The sequence below is a fragment of the Ruditapes philippinarum genome, unplaced genomic scaffold, assembly GCF_026571515.1.
Source record: "Ruditapes philippinarum isolate M1 unplaced genomic scaffold, ASM2657151v2 ctg3698_1_1_1_1, whole genome shotgun sequence".
NCBI classification, from domain to species: domain Eukaryota; kingdom Metazoa; phylum Mollusca; class Bivalvia; order Venerida; family Veneridae; genus Ruditapes; species Ruditapes philippinarum.
The window spans coordinates 1-5,421 of record NW_026853399.1 but is presented as its reverse complement, the minus strand read 5'-3'; the positions used below and the strand labels follow the sequence as shown (position 1 = coordinate 5,421).

The window sequence follows — 5,421 nt, the reverse complement described above, 5'->3', positions numbered from 1 at the left end:
GATAACTAGAGTTCCTTTTGACCTACAACCCTCAAACTGGGGGGAGACATATTGTTTTTGCCCTGTCCGTCCGTCAGTCCGTCCGTCCGTCAGTCTGTCAGTCCGTCCGTCCATTCTTCGTTTCCGGACGATAACTACAGTTCCTTTTGACCTACAGCTCTCAAACTTCATAGGATGAATGGTCTTATTGAGCAGATGATCCCTATTGTTTTTGGGGTCAGTAGTTCAAAGGTCAAGGTCACAGTGACCGTTGGTCAATTTCTCGTTTCCGGATGATAACTAGAGTTCCTTTTGACCTACAGCCCTCAAACTTCATAGGATGATTGGTCTTATAGAGCTGATGATCCCTATTGTTTTTGGGGTCAGTAGGTCAAACGAGTGGAGTCATCCCAACACACTACAGTTATCATGATTTGACATACATTGAAATTTGAGTTGTCTTTCAATAGTGTAAAAAATCTGACAATATGAACGTTTGTTTCAAGTATCATCAAAATCCTTCAAAGGGTTGAAGAGTTATGGAGCAGACACAATTTCCTTTAATTTCGTTTGTGAAACTATATATGATATGACATTCAAGTGTCAAGTAGACCTTGACCTTGGAACCAGCCATACGAAACATGTACTCTACACGTTCTCTGGATGTGGTGAATTTTTGTTTCAAGTATCTACCAGAGAGGCTTCATTGTGAAAACGAGTGGAGTCATCCCAACACACTACAGTTATCATGATTTTACATACATTGTAATTTGAGTTGTCTTTCAATAGTGTAAAAAAATCTGACAATATGAACGTTTGTTTCAAGTATCATCAAAATCCTTTAAAGGTTTGAAGAATTATGGAGCAGACACAATTTCATTTAATTTCATTTGTGAAACTATATATGATATGACCATCAAGTGCAATTTCGTTTGACGCCCGCCTGCCATACGCTGATTGAATAACCAGGATTTTCAAAATTGAATACCTGGTTAAAAACAAACAGTTTAGGAAGCATCTTCTCATACAACCTTAACAATAGAAACCATCCATAGACAGCCTTCATTGAAGTGACTACCGGGTATTTACATTATCTTATCTCCATTTCCATTCCTGTTTCCACTCACAGTTATTCTCAGCAGTGGGGGAGACATGCGCTTTTTTACAAAAGCATCCTCTAGTTTTCATTATTTTCAATATATTCAACAACCGCTTTAAAGGCTTCTGCCTGGTCATCATTTGTTGGTCTTCCAGGAGGTTTTATAGAGTTTGTGCCTGTATTTGGTTCACTTAGTGTTTTGGGAATGCCTTTACCAGTTCTAAAATTAACACTACAAGTTTGGTGGTATATGGCTTCTGCGGCTGGTATGTCAAGTACTTGGTTCAACCTTGAATGAATTTCAATTGCCCAAAGATCATTTCTACTTTGACATATATCCATAATTTTATTTTGAAAATCAAGTGTTCTTACTGGAAAAATATCATGAGAGCGTTTTCTTGTCTTTGAAGAAAACTTTGCATAATTTGCACAAAACAGACAACGAGACTTAAAATCAAAATTATTTGTATGTGTACGCAAAATTCTTTTAGGGTCTTGTTCGTTATTTTCAGTCAGTTTCTTTTGAGGTCGAGTGAGATCCTTCCTACACTTGACATGAACATAATTTCCAGGTTGAACTTCAATTACTGTTGGTGAATATGCACTGGCAGCTTGAATACCAATGACCCCCTTTTCACTGAGGCGCACGCGAGCTGTGCCGTCCTCTAAACTTTTTTTGCAAATAGGGCATTCCTCCATCTGAAATCAGAAACAGATTACTACTTTAGTCAAAACAGTTTGTCAGTTTACTACATCGCTGGAACAAGTCAAGCACAAATGCCCTCATAGATCCCTTAACAGAAATGAATTATTAAATGAAATAATTTGTCATAATATATTATAAAGTAAAACAATGACAGTGTTGTAAATATTTTGTTATTAGTAATTATGAGTGTCTGTTCCTCTTTTATGAAAATTATGCAGAAATACTAACCTTTTTTTCAAATTATAAAAGCACTGTTGTTTAAACAATAGATTAAAATTCATTGCAGCCTTCCTCACACACACGTGCGCAAACTTCCATCTGAAATAAGAAACAATAAAGATGATAGTAAATTTTTTTTCCATATTATTTCAATGTTACTTCTTAGTTTTGACTAGAAATATACTATTTTAAGTATTCTATTTTTTTAATAGAAGAGACATTCCGATTTGCACCGCAATGACATCAATATTTTGATATGACAAACTAAACATTTTTTTCTTTTTTAAATGCATAGTAATTATGTACTTTTGTGCATTTCTAAAAAATTCATCTAAAATACCAACCTTTTCAGAAAACATATCGTCTTGGTTAAGTGTAGATTAGGAATTATTGCAACTCTTGTCACATAGTCGAACATAACCTTTCATCTGAAATATTTAATCCGAAACAATATGGATTCCAACTTTGCCAAGGCATTAAACTTTCATATTTATAATATAAATATTTCATTTAATTTAGTTTAATTTCAGACTGAATTAAATCATCTCATTTAAAGAGTAATATAATAATACTATTACAAACTTGATTTGCTTCCATGTATTTTTGACACAAAAATATATGACCCATATGCTATCATCATTTATATAGAAATCATTCACGAAAAAATATGACAAGACAAATTATTCAAGTTCTTTGGAATTCTATTCAAGTACATGCTCACACAGCAAAATAAACAAATAAACATAAATTTTGATAAAATGCGGTCAAAACAAACATTCAAATATCTCAAAACTCCAAATTTGCTTCTGTTTGTCTTCTTTAATGAAAGAAACATTTAAGAATACCAACCTTTTTAAATAGCATACGTTCTTGTTTGAAGGAAAGCTTAAACATCTTTTGAATCCATTTAACAAAAGGGAACACAATCTTTCATCTATTATCTGAAACAATATTGATTGTTAGACATTCTACTTGCATATTTTTTATGTAATTGACCAATTTTGACGAGAAATATAAGATGATTTTAACGACAAATAATTGATTTGATGTCCCGAATTTGCTTCCGTAGATTTTTATATCAAACATAATGCATCCAAGACTTCTACCTAAATAATTTTTTAAATCATTTTTGTGATTACGGTTGTGTCTATAACGTTCTTATGGTACAATGAAATTTATTTATAAGTAACCTGTAACAAATTTCATTTTGTTTACTTTAAAATGTACCTGTAAATTGAAATAACAAAAAGACCATCCGGTGTTTATAAAACAACTTAGAAATATTTTGTTAATGATTTTAAATATTAAATAATATGCCAGCAAAATGTTAACATACCTGATGATACACTTGTTCTTCTATATTCAGCGATAAAGACGTAAATCACAAATTCACCCCGCGATATTTACCATTTACCGCCATGATAGTTTTACTTGTGACGTCATATTTCTCTACGTCATTCGAAGTATTTCGTGTATGGTGTATTTTATGGGCCATTGTTAAATTGTTAAAAATTAACATTATTTAAAATGCATTTACACATTTATTGCTTATCGGATTTTTTGGGATTTTCTTTAAAGTACTTATTACAGTACCTGCTTTCGTACAGTGTCAACAGAAATTCTGTTGCAATTATGTCTACCCTAATCATTTCATTGATTAGCCTATATTCATTGTCAGATACATTATCTGCATCAACCTGAACAGTAATATTAGGCCTAACAGACGAATCTTTTTCGGCAAAATAAACCTCATCATCATTATCAACAGGATTCGAATCCACCTGTTGTATGCCAAGCAAACTCCTAAGAGATGCAATGTCAGCGGCTGACAACTTCGAAACATCTAATAATGGCCTGTCCGAAGACTTCTCCGAAGAGATTTGGCCAACACTCTTATTTACCACATGAACTGTGGACTTTAAGGCCTTACCTTTGGGTTTTTTAGACTTTGTTACATTTTTTGACCGCCGAGGAGGTTTAGAAGTTTTAGGCATGTCAGACTCAGAAAGTCCAGAAAAACCCTCTTCCGAAGAAGGCATAGCGGATAAAACATCATCCATGACAAAAACAAATAACAAGGTATACTTTACCTACCAAAAATAAAAAGGTATAACCCGTAAGATAGGGTGAATATAACCCACACGTGTGTACCATCGAACGCCAGAAAAGATATGAAATTTCCGGGGTTTACTTCCGGTATTGTATGGTGTACTGCGCATGTGCGATGGGGAATACCTCATTACGCGGGAGATTTGATTCTTTTTTAAAGTGCGATTTAATCGATACGTCCAGGAAGGAATGCTATGTATACATGCGAAAGCCGAAGGCTTTATGAAAATAATGGCTGTTCCTGTCACTCTGTCTGTTTAAATTTGTTAAGTACTGTCAAACTACTTTTGGGATTTATATGCCTCTGTTCCATCCTTGGAGTACATATATGGGAAACTTATGTGTTTGTGACAAAAACCCCTTCTATTTCAATGCCAATTTTATTATATTGTTTAGGGACTCTTCTGCTTTAGGCAGATAAAATTACTGAAAGATTTCTTTTTTTAATTCAGGAACATTTTTTTTGAAAAATAGGGACAATATATATTTTACTGGAGACTGTGAATTTTGGCCACATATATCATGAAATGAGAGCCCTGTGTGAGTACATATATAGGTCAGAGATGTGCAAAAAAAAAAGATTAATTGCAAGGCGATCTTGGGCTTATTCAAGGGAGCGTCCTTTAGAAAGGTATTTGCTGTTTAGCTCACCTGACAACATAACAAGTACAGTTTATTTTGAGTTTTCAGGCAAAATTAAGCACGTAGCCAAAAGTCAAGTTCTAGAAGTAGCATACAATAATTTGTTGCCCAGAGCAAGAGATTCTCAAGAGTTTACTCTAGGACACACAATTGCAGGATTCACACTATTTTTTTTTAAAGATTGCACATATTTGTGCATACTTGTGCCTTAAAATTTTGAATCTTAATTGATGAACTTTCTCAAAAAGTTAAAAAATTCCAGTCAGCATAATTATTTGTAAGCTTAGAAAATCTATATTTTTGTTGAAAAGGTTGAGGGGGACAACTCTTGTCTCTGTAAATAAAAATTTTTCATTCAAAGAATTTCATCAGTGGAACAGTTTGGTGTAAAATTGTTAACATAGTGTAGAAGAATCGGAGAAGGATTTTGACCTTGAGTCATGAAACCTTACGGGAAGGTTGCTCAGTATATGTAGTTGTGCACCTGGGGTTTCGCTTGTGGATTTATCCAGTATTTGTAGAGTTATGTCCCTTGACTTAGTAAAAACCGTTTCATTATGTGACAGTTTTTTAGTTTATAAATTATGGAGAGTAATTTTACTTTGGATTAAAAACAGAGTCTTCATTTTATCAGTAATAAATACAAGTGCTACTAATTTGTTGTAGA

The 5,421-nt window shown here is 33.5% G+C and overlaps 1 long non-coding RNA gene across 2 annotated transcripts; it reads right to left on the bottom strand.

The window, feature by feature from the left end:
* Nucleotides 1-1,145: 1,145 nt before the first annotated feature.
* Nucleotides 1,146-5,159, bottom strand: LOC132736769 (uncharacterized). 2 transcript variants are annotated; one of them, XR_009626623.1, is made up of 4 exons: nt 2,853-5,159; nt 2,348-2,431; nt 2,013-2,102; nt 1,146-1,777 (listed from the first exon to the last, which is right to left on the bottom strand). It is a non-coding gene; the product is annotated as an uncharacterized LOC132736769 (long non-coding RNA). The 2 variants fall into 2 exon arrangements; XR_009626622.1 differs by having other exon boundaries at nt 1,146-2,102.
* Between the last annotated feature and the right edge of the window lie 262 nt (nt 5,160-5,421).